The 25,536-nt window shown below is 45.4% G+C and overlaps 1 protein-coding gene and 1 long non-coding RNA gene across 3 annotated transcripts in view; one reads left to right on the top strand and one right to left on the bottom strand.

Annotated features, from left to right (window-relative positions):
* The window catches only part of MYO1D (myosin ID), a 357,348-nt gene that overhangs the window by 26,848 nt on the left and 304,964 nt on the right, over positions 1–25,536 (bottom strand). The window lies entirely within an intron of this gene.
* LOC139177511 (uncharacterized) lies at positions 1,982–25,245 on the top strand. Of its 2 annotated transcripts, none has more exons than XR_011561926.1 (3): positions 1,982–7,046; positions 7,546–7,622; positions 7,990–25,245. It is a non-coding gene; the product is annotated as an uncharacterized lncRNA (long non-coding RNA). The 2 variants fall into 2 exon arrangements; XR_011561925.1 differs by having other exon boundaries at positions 1,990–2,844; positions 4,352–7,046; positions 7,546–25,245.

Genomic DNA, 25,536 nt, shown 5'->3' with positions numbered 1-25,536 from the left:
TCTGCAGTCTAAAAGGAGTGCTCTGCTGGCGGGCGTTAGAGCAGTCTCCCTTTAGAGGCCGACTCTGTGTGATAAAGGCCCACAGCTTCCCACGCAATCATCAGCAAACTGCAAAGAACTCTGAGGAAGTTAAAGGAAGAGGAATTTTCACAGCCTCCTATAAGTTGCTCCTTTGCTCAGTAGCTGGTGCTTCCAGGAGTATTAAATACAGACACTAGTGAAATGAATGCCCAATAATTTAAAATGATTTGGGAGAACCTTAATGGGCTTAGACGTGGCTCGTGATTGCTTCTTTGTCCATCGAATTCTAACCAGCCAACCTGGATTAAATAAATCGCAGTTTCCCTGAACTATTTCACATATTCATAATAAAATGTGGTAACCCCCTACTTGCTGTCCCAATTCCCATCTCACCACGGGAGGCCTGTTGTTGTCTCCTATTCATGAGTGGAAAGCACTGGATTCAGGGCTAGAAAACCTTTGGACCAAAAGAAGGTGCCTCGATGATCAGAATAAAGGAATTCTGCCCCAAACCACTCTAATCTCTTGAAGGCCTTCTTAATTTTTTAGATGCTTCTTAAGACGAGTTAGAGCATTACAGGGCTTGGAAGGGATGCTGGGTAAATGTATTAGGAAGATGAGACATACCGTTTGCTAAACAGAGCAGAGTCCTGGGGAATGGCGTACAGAACGAGTACCACGTGATGCCAAGATGGGGTGAGACGGGAGGAGGATGGGATGAACTGGTACAAAGGGCACTGGGGTATGAAGCCACGGGGCAGGATGAGGACACCAATGATGGGAGACCGAGGAAAAGCTAGAGCAGAGGTGGAGACGTCCCAAAGCCAAGACTGATTTATCCTAGACTTCTGAGGAGGGCCAACTCCACCTGTGCCTTCCACTGAGTTACATCATCCTGCTCATCCATCTCCTTATGATCTGAGTCCCTAGACCTCTTGACAAGGATGTGCTCTCACACCACGTCCCCTGCCTCCCCACCGTATATAAGACAGAGGACCAAAGATGCAGAAGACAGAGGGCCTGAGGGCTTGCTAGTGGCCAGGATGAGAAGGAAAGAGAGATGAGGACATGGAAAGACAGGAGGGGTGAGAGGAAAGACAATGGGGGGTATTCAGTACAGGAACAGACCTTCATTAGACTCTTACAGCTTCACGTTCCGGATAAGGAGCCGGGCCCAAAGAGGCCGTGAACTGGGTGAGATCACTTAGTAGGTGGCGGCGGAAGTGAAACTGACACCCAGACCTCAGGTTTCCAACTTGGCGTCCATTCATCTACTTTAAGAGAGGCAAGGAAAGGGCAGAAATACCAAATCTCACCAACAGAGAAAGAGCAAAATGCAAATGAAAAACAGAAAAAGTCTTCACAGGAAATTGAGAAGATTCTAAAAATCGGTCCATTTAGCCTTTGTGACAAAATAATAAAACCAGAGGCAGTGAACTAAAGCAGCGGTCCTCATCCTTTGGACTGGTTTCGTGGAAGACAATTTTCCCGTGGATGCAGGGAGGATGATTTCAGGATGGTTCAAGGGCACTGCATTCACTGTGCACTTTATTTCTAATCTAATGCCGCCACTGATCTGACAGGAAATCCATGGCCCAGAGGCTGGGGAACTGAACTATTCAGAGGACCAGTTCTTCAGTGAGTCTGGTGGGAACAAATAACTGCTTCTCCACTGACAAGCCGTGTGCCTGGGGGCAAACTTCTAAACCTGTCCAGCCCTCAGTTTCCTCCATCATGAGATGGGGATAATAGGGGTATCACCCCGCATGTAGATTTTTGTGAAAATCAAAAAATCGTGATCAGTGGCAAAGAACTTTCTCAGCAGTGCCTGGAGCATAAACGCTTCATAAGGGTTACTATTATTATGAAGACCACGGAGCTAATACAACCAGGGCCAACTTCATTTTTTCTTACCAGAAAAGTGCAGTAAAAAATATTTATGGGTGGTTTCTCTGCATGGAAAAGCATATCTATTTTCTTTAAGTAAATGAGTATCTGTATCTTTTTGAATTTCCCACGATAAAAAAAAAAGCATCCTTTTGCTTCTGTCTCTGGTGAAGCATGCTTCCTTCTGATGTCACCTTTCTCTTGCCTCCACTGGTGAGAAAGTCCCAGTCTCAGTTTCACAACTAAAAACAAAGGGTTGCTTCTTAGCAGAGCTGCACAAGCTCTCTCCACGTTGCCCAGGGCCGAGGTGGAGGATGGGAATAAGGAGGAAGTTACTTATCTGTGCGTTTCATTGCTTTCATTTTCCATAGGAAGGCTCCGGACTTGGATTAGAGCTGAGATTAGCAAGCCTAGGTCTGAAAGGGTTCGGGACGGGGTGGCGGCGGGGGAGCCATATGTTTTTCACCATCTGTGAAGTGGGTACCACAGTGTTCAACCAACTGATCTGGAAGGGGAATGGCGAGGTCCTCGGGGTCTAGGAGTGTTACTTCTTCAGCCACTCAGGTGATGACTCTTCTGACCCCTGATCCAGTGGCCCAAAGACAAACCTCCCCTCTCTCTCCTTCCCCTTCCCCCTGTGGATTTCTCGGGCTAGCTCATTTACAGACCTGACTCCTGAAGGGTTTTACATTCCTGGTTATTTTTAGCCTCATTGAGTCAAAACTGTTCGAACGTGGTCACCACATGGCATGCAGCTGGGGAGAGCAGCTGCCGTGGGTGGATTTCCAGTCAGTGTTACTTGAATTTCTCGTCAGGTGCTCTCTAAAATTCCCTGTGTCTTTTTCAGGTGATCTCAAGAACTCCCCCACCAAACCCCCTGGAGCTGTGGGTGTGACGCCTGAGCTGTGTGCATCACTGTCTTAGCACCTGCTCCAGGTGAGTGTTGAATCCAGAACCCTGCTAGAAGGGAAGCTGTAGTTCAGTTTCCGGGACTGAAATTTCTCTGCCCCAGAACTCTCAGGTCTTGGATGAGAGACAGGGTGGTGGGCTCTGGTTCTGACAGTTTCCTTAAGCCCACCCCTCCCCCAGCTTTCCAATTTGAGAAATGGGGGCCATGGTCTCTTGGGGGGTCTCAGGAAGAAAGCGGGGAGGATGAGGCAGCTTGCCGGGCCGTGGGGAGCCTACTTTCAGTGATACCCGCTTAAACGTACAGGAGGCTGGGTTATTCAGCCTGGCGAAGAGCCGTACTGGACCACATGCTTCCGCCTGCTTTTCTCTCTCTTTTCTCCACCTCCTCCCACCCACTGCTTACCTCCCTGTCTCTGGGTCAGGCAGCTACTCGTTTCTGGGTCCACCCACATACACCCCTCTGCCGTGGTGCTTCTGCCTTCAGGCCTTTTGCACACACTGTTCCCACCTGGAAGGCCCTTGGTCCGTTTTCCAGACCAACTTCTTTTTTTCAAAAGCGTATCTATTTACTTGGCTGCCTTGGGTCTTAGTTGCGGCGTGCGGGATCTTCGCTGCGGTGTGTGGCTTACTCTCGTTGCGTGCACGGGCTCTCTCGGGCTCAGCAGTTGTGGTACTCGGGCTTAGTTGCCCCACAACATGTGGGATCGTAGTTCCTCGACCAGGGATGAAAACTCTGTTCCCTGCCTTGGAAGGCGGACTCTTAACCACTGGACCACCCAGGGAAATCCCCAGACCAACTTCTGTTTGTCATTTGCGTCTCAACGTCAGCATATCTTTTGGCAGTCTTCTCCGATCCTTCAAGGCAGGGTTGTCTCTCTCTGTACTTAAACGTGTTAGATTGTAATCGTCTGTTTCCTCATCCAGTACCCCCCAACCCCACCCCCGTTAGACTGTAATCTAGGGTCAGGGTCTGGTTTACTGCTGCTGTGTCTCCACTTCCCAGCCCAGTGTCTGGCCCAGCACATAGTAGGTGCTTTGTAAGTATTTGCTGAATAATATTTCAGACTCATCAAGAACTGCCTCTTTTTTTCTCCCCTCCTATATATTTTTTTAGACCGTATGAAACTCTTTGTTCCTCAAATCAAGTTCTCTAACCCAGCTATTCAGATGAAATCCTTTTTTGGTTCTGAGTTTGGAAAAAAAAAATCTTCAATTGTATTTATAGGGATGAAATGTGATGCTGTCGACGCCTGGGTAGTGTCTGTGTCTGAGGGAAACACATCAAGGGAAAGTGGAAATGTGGGCGGGATAACTGGTAGGAGCTACAGACTTTGCCTGGGTCTCCTAATCATTCTCCTTCATGAAGCCTTCTTTTTTTGTGGGCTGGTAAGTTTGGAGCCCTATTTTCAAGGCATGGTTCTTTTTGACAGGGAGACACCACAGGTTTTCAACCAAAAAAAAACAAAAAAACCCAACAAAAACCCCCAAAACAGCTCTGATTGATCATGTGGAACTGTTTTCTGTTCCTTTCAAGAGAATTCTTACAGTGGAGAGGCAGTGTTCTTCTACATACAGTCCCCACGAAGGTCCCTTCTCGTGCCCGCCCCACCCTTCTGCTCCCAGCAGATAGGAAACGACGCCAGGGCCGCGATTATCAACAGGGCCACACAGCTTCTCGACGCCGACTTTTCACGGTACTGTTTTTCATCCTTCCACAATGGCTGTCTTTCCCCAGCCCTCACCATCAAATGATAATTTTTACGCAGCAGTATACACGGTGTTTATGGCAACAGCGCACGACTTGTAGAACCGCAACACAGGATTTGGCACGGGATTCAACTTTTTGCCTGCAAAAAGGCCATGGGAACAAGACTTCCGTGCAAACGTAGGGCTTCAGAACGACACCAGTGGCATCTGCAGCTGTGTCTGGTGTCACCAGATCCGCCCTGCATGCTGGTGAGATAACTGGCTGGTGGAGGCCCACCACCACGGGGAGGGGTGTGGGCAAGATGGGTGGGGCCAGGTGTCTAGTGTGTTGAGATACTGCCAGGCCCCGTGGACCAGGAGCCAAGGATCTGCTGCTTACCCTCACTGATTTGACATTCTAGAGATGCCCCGGCAGACACGCAGAGGCAAGGCGTTTTCCTGCGTGAGATGAATCTAAGCAAAAGCGAAACAGCTTGGTTCTCATGGCAACAAATCTGACCTGCTGGGGGGTCTTCCCCAGCGTAAGGCGTGTGCCTGTCCTGCCCCACCAGCCAGTGGTTCAGGGGAAGAGGGGGTCCTGATGGGAGGAAATGTTTAATGTCTTCTGCCCTCTGGAGGGCTGGCCGCAAGACACCCAGGGCCCTGTGGCTACTGCAAGTGGCAGAAAGTAAGAAGACAGAAGGTACGAGGGCAGTTTGGGAAGCTGGGCTCCTCAGCTTCAGGAGGAAGTCGAAAGGCAGGGTGGTGAACCCTGTAGAACCTGTGGGGGTGGTGTGTGTGGGAATATGGGGCTGGGCAGGAGGGCAGTCCGAAGGATGGGTCCACAAAAGATAGCCACACCCCGACCCCTGGGACCTGTGAATGTTACATTCTACTGCAAAACAAGGATGCTACAGCTGTGATTACATAAGGCTCCTGAGATGGGGAGAGTATCCTGAATTATCCAGGTGGATTTTAAGAGCAATCACAAATGTTCTTTTTTAAGATTTTTTTTTTTGGATGTGGACCATTTTAAAAGTCTTTACTGAATTTGTTATAATATTGCTTCTGTTCTATATTTTTGGCCACAAGGCATGTGGGATCTTGGCTCCCCGACCAGGGATTGAACCTGCACCCCCTGAATTGGAAGGCAAAGTCTTAACCACTGGACTGCCAGGGAAATCCCATAAGCGTTCTTTTAAGGGGGAGACAGGGGGAGATTTGACATGGACAGGAGAGAAGGCGATGTGATCAGGGAGGCAGAGACGAATGTGCTCAGATGGTCAGCCATGTCAGACTCTTTGCGACCCTGTGGACTATAGTCTGCCAGGCTCCTCTTTGTCCATGGGGTTGTCCCAGCAAGAAAGTGGAGTGGGTTGCCATTTCCTCCTTCAGGGGATCTTCCTGACCCAGAGATTGAACCTGCGTCTCTTGCATCTCCTTCATTAGCAGGTGGGTTCTTTACTGCTAGCACCACCTGGGAAACCCCAGAGACTGGAATGATGTGGCCACAAACCAAGGGATGCTGGCAGCCCCAGGAGCTGGAGGAGGCAAGGAGCGGATTTTTCCTTAGAGTCTCTGGGAGGAGCACAATCCTGCTGACCCTCTGAGTTTGGGTCAGAATTGTATCAGTGATACTAATTTTGCACTGCTGGTCTGCAGCACTTGGGAAAACGCATTTCTGCTGTTTAAGCCACCAAGTCTGTGGTTATTTATTAAAGCAGCAGGGAGAAGCTAAGCTACAGTTTTAGCTTCTAAGCCATTTGATGAGACTTCTGACTCTTCCAACAAGCATTATAGGGTGGGGCCAGTAGAGAGAACAACAAGCATTTCACAGTATTCACTACATGGAGCCTGTATCAGAATTCTGAACACACACACACACCTCTCTCCTGGATTTGAATGAGCAACTGCTTGTATCTAGCTTTGTGGTGTTACACTGACTCTAGAGTTAATTCACTGCAAACTGGAACAGGCAGCTGCCAGCTGAAAAAAAGTGTGAGATCATCTCCCCCAGCTTAGTCAGGGAGGGTCAGGAGGGCATCACAGATGCACGATGGAGACAAGAGGGGAAGCCAAAGGCAGTGAGGGGAGGCTTCCCTTTGAGGTGCAAGCATCCTGGACAGAAGGGAGAGGAACATGCCCCCCAGAACAAGGAAAAGGAAGGTCCTGCTTGCAGCTCTGAGAAGGTGCTTCCTCAGGAAGAATAAGGGGAAAAGGCAGGCCTGACCCTTTTTCTGTTCTGTCCCCAAACTCTTCCCTAGGGATGTATTATCCTCCTAGGTGAGTGATTTATTTATCACTTTATTTTACTGGAGTATAACTGCTTTATAATGTATCCATTTCTATTGCACAACAGAGTGAGCCAGCCACGTGTGCACCTGCATCCCCTCTCTCTCAAGCCTCCCTCCCACCCCACCCCCATCCTGCCCCCTAGGTCATCACAGGGCACTGAGCTGAATGGGTGATTCAGTTTTAAAAAGAGGACTACGGGGCATCGACCACTGGGTGTGCTATGTGGATGCGACCAGCCCGGGTGATGGGTGAGCTCCTTTGGGTGGGCGGGATCTTTGGGCTGCTGTGGCATTCGGGGTAGGGTGGGTGGCTGCCATTCAGCTTAAGGAACAGCTTCTGGCTTAGGAGGTTAAGGCGTTTCTGTGGTCCCTCCTAGGGAAGACAAAGGGGTGTGGGAGGTGAGAGAAGGCCACTCTCTCCATGGCCTGGGTAGCGATGCCAGAAGCTCTCCTGTGAGAGAGCTGCTCCAGGCCGTGGAGGAAGCCCTGTGCAGACTTCCCAAGGCTCAACAGGCGTGGGAACCAGTCCCCTCACTGTGACTGGTCCCACAGCCCCAGGCTCCCAGCTATACTGACACTTGAACGATAATATGTTAAACCCTTGACTCAGCGCCACTTACTTAGCATGCACAGTGTCCACAGCATTAGAGGAGGTTGCATATAGGTTTGCAGGGGAAGAACAGTGGACCCTTGAACAACATGAGTTTGAACTGTGCAGGTCCACTTATACATGGATTATTTTCCATAGAAAATATGGCAGGACTATACCATCTGAGACTGGATGAATCGTGGATACAGAGGAACAAAGTATATGGAAGGCCGACTGTAAGTTACACCCACCTGGATTTTTGACTGTGTGGAGCGTTGTACCCCAGCCCTGTGTTGTTCAAGGGCCAGCTGTAGATAGCACAGTTTCTATTCTCCGGGGAGAAACAAATACAAATAAGAAGAGCCAAACCAGGGACTTCCCTGGTAGCTCGGACAGTAAAGAACTGGCCTGCAATGCGGGAGACCTGGCTTCAATCCTTGGGTTGGGAAGCTCCCCTGGAGGAGGAAATGACAACCCACTCCAGTATTCTTGCCTGGAGAATCCCATGCATAGAGGAGCCTGGTGGGCCATTATGGTCCATAGGGTCGTAAAGAGTCCAACATGACTAAGGACTAACGCTTCCATTTTCACTTTCACTTCCAGTGGGTAAGACTCTGTGCTGCCAGCGGAGGGGGCCCAGGTTCAGTCCCTGGTCAGAGAACTAGATCCCACATGCTGCAATTAAGAGTGTGCATGCTGCAGCTAAGACCCAGCACAGCCAAGTAAACCAAAAAAAAAAAAAAAGAGCCAAGCAAAGACACAGGTGACAGATGTCTTAAGGCACTGATCCCAGGAGGAACTAGCAAAGGGCCCAGAAGACCTGTGCTCATCAAGCCCTGAGTTCTATGCCTCTGTGATCTTGGGGTTTCAGTCTTTGTGTCCATCTGCAAAGGAGATTTAACGTAATTACCAATGGCTTGGCTTGTTTAAACAATTGAACGAGATAATGTATGTGAAAGCACTCTTAAAGCTACAGTGGTTGTGCCTCAACATACAATATACAGCATAAGGAAATATAAAAACTTACACTCTGAGGGGTAGAAAAAAATACAGACTGTTAGCTTAATTCCAAGAATATACTAATTTCATTATGACTCATCAGGATACTCTGGGACAACAATGAGACACATTATTCAAGAGAAAAGAACATCTTGATATTAAGTACAGCCAACATTGATTTTTGTCTGCCTCCTTCTAGAGAACTGATTCACCCCAACAGCAGCCACAGGCAGAGTTGCCCATGACAGGACCACACACTCCAGCCTCAGGGCTGGAGCCTGGGCAGAGGTCATGTGATTCAGGGTGGACCAATCAGAGGCGTTCCTTGGTTTCCACAGATTTTGAAGTAGGAAAGATTTTCCCTTCCTTTTAGGTTGCTACGCTGGCACAATACAAGCCTGCCACTGCCCATGGCCATGATGTCCTCTGTGTGGAAGAAGCCTGTAGTAAGACAGAATGAGGCCAACGCACAGAGACTCTGGGGAGGAGAGCAAGAGTCTGATTATGGGGAAGAAAAAGGGTCTTGCTTCAAGTGCTTAAGCACCCAGGGTCCTACAACTCTGTGAGTTCTTTTCAGGATATTCGATTTTGGGTTTAAAACAGCTGCTTCATCTGAAAGAGTTCTGATCTATAGAGCAAGCTTACCCAGACATACTAAATAAACCTTGATGAAGGGCAAGTAAGAATGTTGGAAAAAGATTCTACAAAGGTCATTGCTTCTCCTGAAACACATGAGATGAGCTCACCATTTGGAGATATCAATCCCAGTTTTCTAAACCTGGCTCAGCACTAACAACCTTCTGTATTAATCAAACAAAAAGGCCACGTGCATGCACCATGATGAATACCAGGAGACGCATTCAATGAGGGTCTGGCTAGATCATTCTAACACCTGACGAGCATGACCAGCACGGGGAAAGGGATTCAAAATATACGCAGGAAATAATGCTGAAAGGTGGACAAGAATGACTGGGACAACATTTCAACTAGAATATTAACTACCACTTATTATTTTCCATGCTGTTCGCTTACTGAACAGGAAAAATTCATGTTTCAACGGCAGCATCAGGAATCACAACCTTTTACTATCTTCAAGGTCACTAGATGGAAAGCTTACATTTGCTCTTAATGGCCATACCATTATGTGGCTGCAAAACATCATCACCAAAGAACCGATCTGCTGTGGCGTGGTATTTAATCCATCGTGCTCCTGTAGGGTAAGAAGACTCTCAAAGCCCTGCCCTGCACCATCCCTGGCTCCATTATGGTTGCTGAGAGTTCCACGGACAAGTTCCGGCTTAAGCCTGGAGAAGGCAGTTCTTGGAAACAAGTGTCAGAGACAAGGAATGATAAAAATGTGAATCTTTCTTGGAACCCCTTTCTGATCTCCATCTTTTTTCTTTCAACCAGACAAGATCTGTCTTCTCTGTAACCTCTACACAAGTTTATTATTTTTAAAATCTATTTTAATTAACTAATTTTTTGGTTGCACTGTGCAGCATGTGGGATCTTAGTTCCCCAACCAGGGATCAAACCCATGATCCCTGCAGTGGAAGCACAGAGTCTTAACCACTGGACCGCCAAGAAGTCCCAACACAAGTTTATATCTGCTACTAATAGGGCCTACTCAGTGACAAATTTAGAAATTAAGAGTGTTTGTAGCAGATGGAACAGTATGGTGGTGACCTATGGCCTTAAAAGAGGCACCCATGGTAGGGAATTTGGATTAATCTAAGAAGCATAGATGGGCGAATATTCAAAGTCCAAGAAAAACAGTACGGGGTAGAGTAGCGGTTGGTCGTTTAGTTGCTAAGTTGTGTCTGACTCCTGAGACCCCATAAACTGTAGCCTGCCAGGCTCCTCTGTCCATGGGATTTTCCAGGCAAGAATACTGGAGTAGTTTGCCATTTCCTTCTCCAGGGGATCTTCCTGACCCAGGAATCGAACCTGGGTCTCCTGCACTGCAGGCAGATTCTTGACCGACTGAACTATGAGGGAAGCTCCATGGGGTAGGTGGTCTCACTAAAAATTCTATGTGCACCTTAGAGTATGTAGAAGCTGGTGAGTCCATTCTGCCACAGCAGGGCTGAGACCCTCTGCTCCCATTGTTGGGGGTAAAATAATTCTGTACCTTTATCCACATTAAGGATATTTTTGCATGGTGGCACTAAATGGTAGCTCAGTTGGTAAAGAATCTGCCTGCAGTGCAGGAGACCCCAGTTCAATTCCTGGGTTGGGAAGATCCCCTGGAGAAAGGAGAGGCTATCCACTCCAGTATTCTGGCCTGGAGAATTCCATGGACTACAGTCCATGGGGTGGCAAAGAATCAGACACGACTGAACAACTTTCACTAAATGAACGAGAGATCCTCTTTAAGAAACTGGCCTTCATGATGGCACCTTGCTTCCTCGGGTTTTCCAGGCCAGGTCAATGAATTCAGTCAATAGCTGGTTTTCTACCTTTGTTCCTGTCTCTCAACATCCCTGAAGTGCCTGACGTGGTGGCTTTCGAACACTGTCTCACATGGCCTCTGCGGTACAGCATGTTCTCATCTTCCTGTTCTTTTTTTCCCCCTAATATTTATTTATTTGGTTGTGCTGGGTCTTAGTTGCAGCATGTGAACTCTTAGTTTCGGCATGTGGGATCTACTTCCCTGACCAGCGATTGAATCCAGGCTCCTAGCACTGGGAGTGAGGAGTCTTAGCTACTGGACCATGGGGAAGTCCCTTGTCTTCCTGCTCTGTAACCTTCTCCTTGTTCCCACCTCTCCTCTCTTCCTCCATCCATATGGCTTCATTTCTATATGCTGATAGCCCCCAGATCTACACCTCTAGCCCATGTGAACCCCAAGCCTTAGATTCAGCTTCCTACAGGCCATCTCCCCTTGGATGGGTGGCAGCTGGTTTACTGTACACCCACCCACCTGAGAAGCCTGTAGACGCTCCCAGACTCCATACTCACTCTCATGCCGCAGCCATCCATCACCACGTCCTGCATCTTTACCTTTTAATTTCTTTCAAATCTGCCTCTTTCACCCTTATTTCCACTCCACTGTCCACACTTTCATAGCATCTCACCCAAATCACTGTGACAGCTTCCTTTCCATCTCCCTGCCTCCCCTCCAGATGAATGATCCTACACAGATATAAACATGTAAGTTACAAATATGATCTCTGGCTTGAAGCTCTCCTTGAGTCCTCATTACCCTCAGGGACAAGTTCAAACTGTTTCCGGTGTCTCTCTGATCTGCTTACCTCTCCCGTTCTGGCTCCTCACTCGCTCCCGAGCTCCCTGGGTTCTAGCCCTACTCAACTATTTCCAGATCTTCTGTAGTCCTGCTCAGTGTCCCTAGCTTTCACTTGCTTCTCCCTTTGCTAGAATATACTCTTTCCTCATCACCCCCTTCCATATTCCAAGACAGTCCTAAGGAAATAATCTGAAATGCCAACATGTTTCTATTGTGGGATACTCATCACAAAGTACAATAAAAAATCTTGAAAACTACCAAAATGCCAACAAAAACAGCCTTAAAAGGACTGAAGTTTTGTGTTACTAGAAAATGGCTCATCGTATATTAAATGAGAAAACCAAATTATGAAGGTTGCTTTCCATCACAACTTCATAGATACTAAAATAGCAACAGTAGTTATTTCTGCATGGCAAAATCACTGGTGATTTTAATGTTCTTCTTCAGACTTTTCTATATATTTATTTTTAAAAAACTTACCCATGTACATGCGATAATTACTTTCATAATTAGGAAAAACCAGTTCTTTTTTAGAGAGGGACATCCCTGAGCATGTAATAGGAGGGTGGTGGTGATTGTTGTTCAATCACTAAGTCATGTCTGACTCTTCATGACCCCGTGGACTGCAGCACGCCAGGCTCCTCTGTCCTCCACTACCTTCCACAGTTTGCTCAAATTCATGTCCAAATAGGAGGGTAGATGTAGACCATGAAGATTCTATTTCTCAAGGGAAGAGTGCTTTCTATGGAAAGTTTAAATCCTGAACTGGGAGGATATCTAGAAGATTGTGAATGAGTTCTATAATCATCTGTTGCAAAGGGTGAAGTGAAAAAACAGCTGAAGAGGGTGTGTGTGGGGGTAGTTTCTGCTCCCATGACAAATGTTAGGGCTAAGATTAACTCATCTCTGGGATGTGTTTCCATCACTGAATAAATCCCTCCACTCTCTCCTCTTAACCCCCCGTCGATATGGGCATATGTTTTGGTGTGGCTGAACCAGTGGAAGGGCCCCAAGAACTGAGTGAGCAAAATATGGTTAACTCACAGCCCCTCAGCTGCTGTGCTTCAGTCAGCAGGGAGCAACAGGTGGTATCCTTGCCAATCTGTGTGTCCAGCTATGAACGGAGAAGGGAAAGTTAACACACAAACGTTTTGTTCTCCAGAAAAATGAAAATCATTTGGATAAGTCTGTACAGCTGTATCCAGTGGCCACTTGAGTGCTGGCCTGAGAATATTATATATAAAGGGAGTTTCCCACCTAGTCAGACATGTATGCTATTTCCATTAAAGGTTATTTTCTGTCTCAATTAAATCTGGAGTTAGAACAGTACCAGAAGCATAAGCAGAGTTAGAAGACAACGGTGTGCTTTGGGAAAATGAGATCAAACGCTTAGCTTACATGAAAACGTCACCTTAATGCACAAAACTGAAAACACAGCATCTCTGGCTCACTTAAGTATAATTGCTGATTAAATTTTCAGTTAATGACCTAGCAGGGAGCATTTGTTGCAAGGCATGTATTAAATAATGAAGCAATCAAGCAGATAACTGAAAAACATACTTTTGAAACAGAGTTCAACCTTTTGGAAGAAAGAGAAACAATATAATATTTACAGGAAACCCAGTAACATTTAAATAAAATCTTTGAGAATCCACAGGTGTGTTCCCTGCAGAAACAAGTCTGTAGCAACAAGAGGGAGAAGGCCAATTTCTTATGAATCACCCTGTTCCTGCGAAGAGTGTGTGTCCTTAAAGACAGGAGAGACGAGAGACAGAGGATGGTAAGAGAGAGGAGAGCACATTACAAGTTTCCCAGCCACAGACTCTGATTCTGTTATTTTCTAGGTCTGGAAAAAAGGAAACCAGCATGAAATCACAATCTTGATGAGCACAACAAACGAAGATCCTATTGTATCAGGTCATTTAAAACTCCAAATTGACTTTTATTATTACAGCTGGATAAAGTGAGTGAATGCTTATTGGTTTAGATATTAAAATGAACCATAAATATGGCTGTTAGGGTTAAGTGAGTGATGAATCTTACGTCCTGGCTTAATTTCCCAGATTTTCAAATGGATGATTCTAAAGGCAATGCCAATTTATTAGTTTCTCAGAATTAGCTTTAAGTTGGAAAAAAAGATAGCATGAATAAGAAAACATTATTATGCAGTATATATTTCATTTTAAAGTTTGAATTATTTCTTGGAATCAGACCTGGGTCTGATCTGTAGAATTTTCCACTTGAAAACCTTTGTTCTGTGTGTTTAGTTGCTCAGTCATGTTCGACTCTTTGTGACCCCCTGGACTGTGGCCCATCAGGCTCTTCTGTCCATGGGGATTCTCCAGGCAAGAACACTGGAGCGGGTCACCATGCCCTCCTCCAGGGGATCTTGACAGCCTTAAACACTGGCAATATTCCAACAATTGTTACTGACTTCTTTTTTAAGCTTCATTACCCAGGATTTCATTTTGGTGGCTTGAAAAAAAAAAGTCTGATGAATCTCATCCTTTCACAGTTAGAAATTGAAGCGTTCACACTTCTTGTCAGCAGGAAGTGGAGGTTGGGAAGAATTCTATTTTTGGAGTTGAAAGGCCACCTTTGACCCAGAAATGTGTGGTTTCATGAAAGATGTTCCTCTGTTCTGTCTTACTTGATTTACCCAAGGAATGGAGAAATGCTTAAGAGTGTAACTTCATCAGACTTGTTTCCTCCCAGTGCCCTAAGTGCCCTAAGACAACCCTACTGACCATACCTAAAGAATTTTAGATTTTCAAGTGTTTAATTTGGTCTTATGTGATCCATGTCACAGTCATTTAACTTTATGTTATTCAAAACCTTCCATGTTGAAATCTTGACTCTTTTTCTAAGATGTGAGGATGTATTCTTCATCTAGATCAGGGGATAAGAGATGAACAGTCTGAAGCAAGGATTGATCATCAAGAAGCAAAGGGATCCTAGAGAAAGAAGTGAATCCACAGGGAAGGAAAATGTATCCTGGTATACTGCTTGGCTCTGAAGGAAACAATGTTTATAAAGTTATAGTCATATAAAGAGCAGTTATTGGTTTTCAGCTTTAGGGTCAATCAGCAAAGTGTGAAACAATGTAAAGTAAAGTTCTAGGTGCCAGAAGTTCAAGCAAGACACTGTCTTCATCTTCATTCCACGTAGTGGTGTGAAGAGATGGGTCTGAAATTTATGGAGCATGAAAAAGTGATTCTTACATATTTTTGTATTTCACAGATTCTAAAAGCTCACATCTTTCAACCATTAATATATTTTTATATACTTTTAATTAATCAATTATTTCTGGACTGTGCTGGGTCTTCACGGCTACTTGCAGGCTTTCCCTGCGGCGGTGAGTGGGGGCTACTCTCTAGCGGAGGTGCCTGGGCTCCTCGTTGTGGTGGCTTCTCTTGAGGTCCGGGGTGTGCGTCCTTTAGTAGTGGTGAGTGGGCTCAGTAACCCCTCAGCATGTGGAGTCTTCCTGGACCAGCGATCAAAACCCATGGCCCCTGAGTGGGCAAGCAGATTCTTAACCACTGGACCCCCAGAAAAGTTCTAATGTATTTGAAACTGGGATACACCTTACTCTTGAGAATACCTTATAAGTATAATTGGCAATGTTGTTTTCTTTGGTGGAACAGACAATAATGGCACATCTTACATTTGACAATGCAGTATCTTGAGTTGTAAAAAGTAACTAAAAGTAAACTAAAGATAATGAAAAAAAAAAACCACAAAAACTAATAATACTTGGGAGGCAGTGACCAAAGACAGCTAAATAAACCATCATCTCTTAGAATCAAAGGTTAACAGAAAATGTCTAAACCTGATAAATTTTTAAAAATGGCAGCATGAGCCTGTTGTTTATGTATCTTTTCATTTTAAACCCTTCCACTGTTTTTTTTGGCAGGGGGTGGGGGCGGTGCGAGGCGGGGAGCACACTGTGCAGCTTATAGGATCTTAATTCCCCGACCAGGGACTGAACCCAGGCCCCAGCAGTGAGAGCCCAAGTCTTAACCACTGGACTCCTGGGGAATTCCCCACTATTTGACTTTTAAAAAACAAGACTGTATCAGGTTCTTGTCGTTGCTGTAACAAATTACCACAGTCTTGGTGGCTTAAATTAAAAGACGCTTACTCCTTGGAAGGAAAGTTATGACCAACATAGACAGCATGTTAAAAAACAGAGACATTACTTTGTCAACAAAGGTCCGTCTAGTCAAGGCTATGGTTTTTCTAATGGTCATGTATGGATGTGAGAGTTGGACTATAAAGAAAGCTGAGTGCAGAAGAATTGATGCTTTTGCACTGTGGTGTTGGAGAAGACTCTTGAGAGTCCCTTGGACTGCAAAAAGATCCAACCAGTCCATTCTAAAGGAGATCAGTCCTGGGTGTTCATTGGAGGGACTGATGTTGAAGCTGAAACTCCAATATTTTGGCTACTTGATGCGAAGAGCTGACTCATTTCAAAAGACCCTGATGTTGGGAAAGATTGAGGGCAGGAGGAGAAGGGGACAACAGAGGATGAGATGGCTGGATGGCATCACTGACTCGATGGACATGAGTCTGAGTGAACTCTGGGAGTTGGTGATGGACAGGGAGGCCTGGTGTGCTGCGGTTCATGGGGTTGCAAAGAGTCGGACATGACTGAGCAACTGAACTGAACTGGTGGCTTCAAACAGAAATTTACTCTCTCCTAATTCTGGAGGCCAGAAGTCTGAAATCAAGATGTTTCTAAGGCCATGTTCCTTCACAGATTCAAGGGTTCTTCCCCTCTTCTAGCTTCTGGGAGCTGCCATCATTTCTGCACTATGCCAGTCTCTCTCTCTGTCTTCACATCACTGTCTCTGTGAGTGTCAAATCTCCCTCTGCCTTTCTCTTATAAGCACACTTGTAGCACTTAGGACCTACCTGGATAATCTAGGATAATCTCCCAATTTGAAGATCCTTAACTTCAGTCGTGTCTGACTCTTTGTGATCCCATGGACTATAGTCTACCAGGCTTCTCTGTCCATGGGATTTTCCAGGCAAGAGTACTGGAGTGGGTTGCCATTTCCTTCTCCAGGGGATCTTCCTGACCCAGGGATTGAACCCAGGTCTCCTGCATTGCAGGCAGACGCTTTACCCTCTGAGCCACCAGGGAAGCCCAATTATATCTGCAAAGACCCTTTATTCCAAATAAGTAACATTCACTGATTCTGAGTACTATTAGGATATGGACATATCTTTGGGAGCCATTATCAGCCTACTCATGCATTAGTTTGATTTAAAAAAAAAATCCTAAGTTATTCTACAACTTGAAGCTTTTCAGTGACTACCCATAGCTTCCAGGATCAAGTTCAAATGATGTACTGGTTAAAAATATAGTCTCTAAAGCAAAAGCAGAGGAAACAAAGGAAAAATAGGTAAATTGGACTTCAAGATTAAAAACTTTTGTGCTTCAAAGGATACCATCAAGAAAGAGAAAAGACAACACACAGAGAAAATAACATAAATGATAAGAAACTTCTATCTAGAATATACAAAGAGTTCTTAGGACTTGATAATAAAAAGACAAATAACAATTGTTAAATGGGCAATAGACATTTCTTGAAGGAAGATATAAAACTGACCAAAAAATACACAAAAAGATGCTCTCCATCATTAGTCACTTAGGAAATACAAACTAAACACAGTGAAACACCACTTCATACTAGCTAGGATGGTGACAATAAAAAAGACAGATAGTAACAAGTCCTGGCTAGGAACAGAGAAACTGGAACCTTCATGCACTGTTGGTGGGTTATTCATTAGTCATAATATCCCCAAAGTGGAAACAACTCAGATGTTCTTCCACTGACAAACGGATACATAAAGTGCAGGATATCCATATAATGGAATATTATTTGGCAATAAAAAGGAATAAGGAATATGAGACATTGCTATAATATAGATGACCCTTGAAAACACTACCCTAAGCGGAAGAAGCCAGTCACAAAGGACCAGGTATTGTATGATTCCATTATACGAAATGTCTAGGGTAGACAAATCTATAGTGATAGGAAATGGATTAATGGTTGGTTGGGGTAGGGGTCTAGAGGGAATGGGGGATGGGTGACTGCCAATGGGTATGGGATTTCTATTTTTTTTAATTATGTAGGTGTTTATTTTTCACTGCACTGAGTCTTCCTTCACTGCTGTGCATGGGCTTCCTCCAGGCGTGGCGGCTGAGGGCTACCCTCTAGCTGCAGTTGGAGGTGCTTCATTGCAGTGGCTTCTCCTGTGGAGCACAGGCTGCAGAACTTGGGCTTCGTAGTTGTGGCGTGCAGGCTTAGGCGCCCGGCGGCATGTGGGATCTTCCTGGACCGGGGATTGAACCCGTGCCTGCTGCATTGGCAGGCAGATTCTTAACCACTGGACCACCAGGGAAGTCCTGATATTTCTACGTGGGGTGATAAAAATGTTCTAAGTGGACTGTGGTAATGGTCACACAACTCTGAATATACTAAAAACCATTGAATTACCTGCTTTAAATGAGTGAAGTTTATGACATGTGAATTCTATCATAGACAGACGATAGACCAGTAGACAGACAGTCCACTCACTCACTTGGGTCCAGTCTCAGTTCCATGAGAAGGTGTAGGTGGATGAGAGAACATGCACGGAAGACCTCAGCACAGTCCCTGGCACTGGGACTGTAGATACCCTACATGTGACCACTGTTATTATCTGCCTGGCATTTGGATCACTGTGGGACTTGGTCCTGGCCTACCTCTGGCCCCTTTACACCGCCCTTAACCCCTTTTCAGGACAGTTGCCACCCTGCATCCCCTGCCCCCAGCTATGCTACCTCTTAAGTGCCCCCTGAAACAGGCTCAGCACATCCTGCTTTCACTAGAATACTCCCCCCTGCCTGCACCTGGTTAGTTCCTCTTTTCCTCCCCTTCTGTGTTTCCCGAGCCCTTGTCTCCCAGGAAGCATCCCCTACGGGATCTAAGACCGCCTGCCCTTCCCGCCAGGTCCGCTGTGGCCCCCACAGCTCTGGGTACACAGTCTCTCGTGGCACTCGCCATGCTCTGTGGCATCTGTCTGCTGTGTCTTATTCATCTTTCCATGCTCAGTGCCAAGCAGAGTGACAAAAATGTAAGAAGTGAACGTGCTCAATGGCCGCTGGGCCTAAAGAGAATTACTGCTGTGCCAGCAGTAGAGCAAAGTCTCTCCCAGGAGAGAGCAAAGATTTTTTCTCTTGTTTTCCGGGCTGAAGAAGTCGGTTTCTCTGGGGATGGGGTGCTTGGCACGACCAGCCTCGTGCCTTATCTTCCACGTGCACACGTGCAGACGTGCCCGCCGCCTGCTTCCCATGGAGGGATGGAGGGATGGACGCAGGCCTGTCTTGTGACCCTGTCGGTTTATTAGCACTTTACTGAAGTGCGTGTTCAGACACGTGCACTTAATGGAAGGGACAGCTGAAGAGCAAAGCCAGCGTGATATTCACACCATGCAGCATAGGGAAAAATGCATTTGCAAACCCCGTAGGAGGTAATGCTCAAAAAAAGCCCACAGTCTGGGGACAAGAAGGAACAACTCCTTTCTAAATATTCCCCGTAACATAAGCACAGCTGGTGAAGAGTCCAGGGAGGCCTGTGTGAAACCGCCTCTAACCCTCAGAGGTAGTGAGCGCCCTACCCCGGAGGCACCCACACTGGGGAGGGTGCCGTGGGGAGCGAGGAGATGCTGGATTCGGGGACCCTTAGCTCCACTCCAGTGATTAGAAGACATGATGTGCCGATTTGAGTGTCTGGTGAGAATTATCTGGAATATGCGGGCTGCCACTCTGCACAACTCCGGGATGCCCTTTGCGTCACAGTCTAGGTGAGAGGCACCCCCCACCCCCGCTGTACCCCCGACGAAGTGCCGCCCTGCAGGGACTCTGTAGTTGTTATGGGCAACCGGGCTAAATCTTGATTACAGACTCCTGTGTCTATTACAGCAAAACAGGCTTGCTTAATTTCTTCTTTTAAGGTTTGTAGTATCTTTATTTTTTTTTAATTATTTTTCATTGAAGGATAATTGCTTTACAATCTTGTGTTGGTTTCTGCCACACATCAACATGAATCAGCCACAGGTATACCTATGTCCCCTCCCCCGTGGCTTACTTAGTTTTATATGACTCTGGCTTTTTTTTTTTTTTAAAGAACACTGTCTAAATTGTACACACATGGCTTAACGAAATGGTGACATATTTTAAAGGAAACTCCAAACCCAAGGAGGGCTGAGTTGGTAAAAATTTTCATCACTGGTCGCATCTTAGGGTTGTACTCCAAACAAATGCTAGCCACTGTCTCTTGGCCTCAGTGTATGTTGTCGGTTAGTCAGAAAGGCCACTAGCTCTCAGGGATCCTGAGAAAAGATGCCAGATGTCGTGTGTGAAAGCCAGCACATTTGCCCACAGACAAAGCAGACCCAACTACACATTCTGCATGGGTGTCCCGTCAGGAAACAGCTTTTCCTTCTCTTTTTTAAGCCATGTCACACAGCATGCGGGATCTTAGTTCCCTGACTAGAGATGGAACCCAGGTCCCCTGCATTGGGAGCATGGAGTCTTAACCACTGGACCACCAGGGAAGCCCAGGTGTTCCTTCTGTTTATTAAAACAGAAAAGAATCAGCACTGGCATATGCACACACATGTGTACATATGTGTACACACATGTACACACCCTCTTCCTTCCATATATCACATATATTAGAATACTATATTAGATATTTAATACATATATTAAATATATATGGTGGCACTAGGTAAAGAACTTGCCTGCTAATGCAGGAGACATAGGAGACCCAGGTTTGATCCCTGGGTCGGGAAGATCCCTTGGAGGAGGGAATGGCAACCCATCACTCCAGTATTCTTGCCCAGAGAATCCCATGGACAGAGGCGCCTGGTGGGCTACAGTCCATAGGGTCACAGAGAGTCGAACATGATTGTAGCAAGCTACTTGGCATGCATATAAATATAAATTAGTCGAATTTTCTATCTTATTAGTTGATTCAGTAAAATATGTGATGGAAAATAAAATGAGTGTTTTTAGTTCTCCATGGTTTTTCCTTCTCTAAATTTCCTGTTCCTTGTACTGAGCATAGACCTGGGCCACGCGCCTTACAGAACCAACGCAGAGTCACTGCTTCACGTAGGGGAGGGCGGAAGGCGCCATCTGTCCATGTTCCAAGGTCCCCGCAAGCACCCCATCCTCTCGGACCTCTCCCTGCCGCACACGATGGCCTCCCGTCTACTCCTCTCTTTAAAGTGGAGAGTGGGTAAGAACACGGGCTGAGGAGTCAGTGAGGACTGAGCTGAAATCCTGACTCTGCTGCTGACCAGCCGTGGGCACCTCTGGTGAGGGACACAGCTCCTCTGGGTCTCAGCTTCCTCATTTGAAAAATGGGAGCAATACCCGCCCCATTTGGGGTTACGAGAAGCTCAAGGAGAAAAGCTCACGGAAAGCACGTGGCTCAGGGGCAGCGTCCAGCCAGTGGTCAACAAACAGCAGCATCTCCTCTACTGCGCTGCTCTCTGAATGGACTCTGCCCCCATTATCAGGCTGTGAGCCCTCTGAGGGGTCCGATGTTTACTGAATGGGGAAATGGATCTGACAGGATAGGAAAACCACGGCACCTCCTACTGACCTGCTGCTCCTGGAGAATCACCACCATGCCCTTCCTCTGCCCCCCTTCTGCTCCTAATCAATCCGACTAAGGCCTGACTGCTTTACCAGCAAGGTGGTGGATTTCCACCAGCAAAGACAGCAAGCTGTGAATGACTCTGATACATTTTTACTGTAATACATAACCTCTCTGCTCAAATATCATATGCAATTGACCACAGGAAGGACAGGCCTGCTTTCTAAAGGTTATGCAGATGATTTTTTTGTTCCAAGCTAAGTGTCTCTCTTTCTACATTATATTGTATTATAGAATACAAGTAGGCTGACATACTTTCCTCCCTTGCTTCTATTTGTATACAATTAGAATTTAAGGTCTGTTCTCTTTTCTTGGCTTTTTTTTTTCCCCCCTCAAGGACTTGGGATACTTGAGGGTATACATCTGAAATCCTGGGGTAGATTCCTGTGATCATTAATTTCATCAGGCTTGAACAGGGCCAGCTTAGCATGGAGACTCACATGATGCTTTCCTACTCCGAGAATAACAGGCACTGAGGCCCTCACAGGCCACGTGGCTGCCGATTCAGTCCTGGGTTCCCCTACCTTGGAATCCCGCAGGCTGCCTGTATAAGGGCGCTGAGCAGTTATTCATTCTGATGCTGTGCTGACAGAAATGGCTCTCCCAGCTATAGATTTAGGCACTTGGAGGGCTGAACAGTAGCTCATCCACTCTCTAGTTTTTCTTTGGAATTCAGTAATGAACTCATTAAATCACCAACTTGTTGTGACAGGAAGTCATTCAGATGCTGATGCTATTGCCATGGAAACCATCCCTCCACTCCAAGCTCCGTCTCTGCTGAGGAGCACCCCAGCTCCATAATTACTGTCATTCCCCCAAATAACACTGAGCCATCACGGCTCCAAGCAAATCCAGAGCAGAGCATGCAGAGTCTCTATTCTGCTTTCAGACGGATCCTTGTTGGTTTTGGTGTATTTTTAGCACACATTTCTCTTCTGAACCAGTTGTCTTTTAAATGCCTACATGCTGGCTCCTTTCCAACACCTTTCTTAGAGAAGCAGACAAAAGATTTTTGGGGGGATAACTGTCAGGGATAGGGATTAAAGGGAACCCACTGCTTTCCCAAATCTTTGTGCTTCCAAATATAGAAACAAATGAGTTCTTCTGCCTTTTGAGACCCTCAGAAACAACTCAATTCTCTTATAGTCCATCTTTTATAAAACCTAAAGGTTTATGGATAGATGAGTAATGCCCGGATGCAAGTTCAAAGACGCAACACAAGTATGAAGTGTTTGCTTTGTTTTGTTTGTATTATCTAGGCTATTGCTAAATGCCAATACCAAGACACAAAAAGAGAGAAAGTACACTCTTATCCGGAGTAGCAATCAAGTTTTTTTTTTTGAGATAAAAATATTTTACTTATAAACAGGATACAATTTGGTACTAAATACCAAATAACTGGCTGAAAAATAGAAAAATTTCATCAAAATTTTAATTTAGCATTCTATAGGTATGTAAACATATATTAAGACTTGCCATATTTAAGATTTATTTTTCAGGTTTTTTTTTTGTTTTTTTAATTAATTTTTATTGGAGGACAGTTGCTTTACAATGTCATGTTAAATCAAGTCTTTTTTTGAATATGCCATGGCACCTGGTATACAGGGAATTTGAAACATAACCATCTCTTAGCAAATGAGAGACACTGTACCAGGCATTTTGCATTCTGTTTCATGATTTAAATTTATCTGCATGAAAATCCCATGAGGCAGATATTTTTATTCCAATTTTACAGCTCAGGAATGTACAGCTCAGAGCAATTAGGTAAATTAAATAAATTCCACGCTCTTCCATACTGCAGAGGTGTTACCACATCACACGTGCTGTGCCCGCAGGCATAAAGGTGACTTCTGTTGCCTGAGAATCATAGGTGCCTGGATTACAAAAAGCCTTTCATGACTCTCTGTTTCAACTAACCAACCCCTTTTAGGACATCCCAGCTCATTATCTGCTCTCAGCTTGGGTATCACCAGCAATGGAGAATTAACTAAAAGCAGTCTGTATCTGGACAGCTTTCTCAGAGAAGCCTGTTCTGCCCATGAGCAAAGAGCAATCATCCTGGGAGCGTCTACTGAGCGCGAAACTGAGGCCATTTGGTTGTGGCTGAGAGTCCTCTAGGATATCCAGGTACGGGTGGGAGAAGAGGGCGATGAGAAGGAACTAGGTTAGGGTCTGCTTGAGCGCAACAAGAGCATCTCAGCAGACCACTGACTCTGTGACCATTTGCTCTGTGCAGAAGAAACCTGTTCCCCAGAGCCAGTGGGAAGCTGTGTTTTTTTCCCCCTTTCTTTAACTTGGTGACCATTTATAATTTTATTTATGTAAAACCTTTTTTGGAGTGCACTTGCTTTACAATGTGGTGTTAGTTTCTGCTGTACAGCAAAGTGAATCGGTTATATATGCATCCCTTCTTTTTTAGATTTCCTTTCCAGTTAGGTCATCACAGGGCACTGAATAGAGTTCCCTGTGCTACCTGGTAGGTTCTCAGTAGTTACCGATTTTATATGTGGTGTCAGTGTACATATGCCAATTCCAATCTCGCACCCCATCCCACCTCCCCCCTTCCCTTTGGTGTCCATACGCTTGTTCTGTAAGGGGGAAGCTATGTTTTGAGTGAGACTCAAATCATACACACATGTGGACGTATACTCTCAACAAAAATGCATCTCTGTTCCAAACAGAAATACCAACATTTAAGAAGGGCAGTAAGCAGTGATCCAGCTTCTGAAAATGTTAGCAAGGTCAGGGGAGGAATACCACACTGACCTTGCAGCTTCACGAAGTTCTGTGTTTAGTGCTGTGAGGATCATTTCTTTCTGCCCCAGGGAATGAGGTTTACTCCAGAAATGCTCAACTGCCTATGCCTTAGACTCTACACTCCTTGGTGGCAAGTTCTGTAATATGTGCAGATATGTGTTACCTGAATGATCCCTGACAAGCCTCTTTAACCCAAGTGCCTCTCTTTCCTCATCTGTAAAATGAAGGATGCTGCTAATTACATTCTCTACTTTATGGGAGTATGGCCAGATTGAGCTGCAAAGTGCAAAAAAAACCCCAAAAAAACAAACCCTGAGAAAAGCATCAAATCTATAAGAAAAAAAAAACTGTGCCTAGGGACTTCCCTGGTGGTCCAGTGGCTAAGACTGTGCACTCCCAGTGCAGGGGGCCTGGGTTTGATCCCTGGTCAGGGAACTAGAGGCCACGTGTAGGAACTAAAGAGCCCGCACGCCACAGCTAAGACCCAGTGTTGCCAAATAAATAAAAATACTAAAAAAAAAAAATTCCCAACTCAGTATTTGATGAAAGGGAATATGTAAACATAAACAATTCCAAGCTTAATATTTACCAGAAGTGAGATCAAATCTCTTTACAATTATCGTGAAAACCAAAATGATTTTCTAAGCTTGGAGCAATGATTCCTTTGAAGCAATATTCAGCATAAAAATTTTGATACTACAGGGTTGTGATTTGTTTTTTTAGTGTTCACTGTCTCATGACCTAACCTGTTGCAAAGATTAAAGCAAAATTTTCCAGTTAATCACAGAGGATTAGTAAGGCCTCTATAATTCTGCATCAGTAAAAAAAAGAGCAGATCACACAGAGTCCAATGTTTTTAGTCTTTATAGGTTTGTTTTCTAAGTAACTTATAAAGGTACTTGTGAATATACTCTGCCTAATTCTCAAAAGTATCTGATAGCCTACAATAAAAGAAACAGAAATAATAAAAGTGAAGTAATTTGAAAAGAATCTTTTCATCCAATTCACAGCCATTTGTTCTTAATAATACCTATGAAACAGAATTCAGCTAGAGTTACAAATGAGATCCTCTATAGTTTCTGACACTGAAAATATTTTACTCACCGTAACCAAACACAGGGCTGGTAGGAAATGACTTCTGGGCGAGGGGGCGGGCTGGGGTGGGGGGAGTCTGTGAAATGGACTGAACTACGGGACTTGAAGAGAACGAACATGAATACAATTATGAAGTGGATTAAATCAAGATGCAGCGCACGCCCAGATCACGTGTTTTATTTCCATTTGGATGTAACAGCTAGTTTCAGGCAGAATATGCTAAGACAGCCACACAAAAGGGAAATGAGTCATTGACTAAATACCAGAAAAGCTTAGGCCAACTGGCTAGACCGAGACTCAGCCACGTCTTTTTCTGCCTCTGTTCCACTTCTA

The sequence above is a fragment of the Bos indicus genome, chromosome 19 (genome assembly GCF_029378745.1).
Source record: "Bos indicus isolate NIAB-ARS_2022 breed Sahiwal x Tharparkar chromosome 19, NIAB-ARS_B.indTharparkar_mat_pri_1.0, whole genome shotgun sequence".
Taxonomy (NCBI): domain Eukaryota; kingdom Metazoa; phylum Chordata; class Mammalia; order Artiodactyla; family Bovidae; genus Bos; species Bos indicus.
The sequence above is the reverse complement of the archived record's forward strand: the minus strand, read 5'-3'. Positions and strand labels throughout refer to the sequence as shown.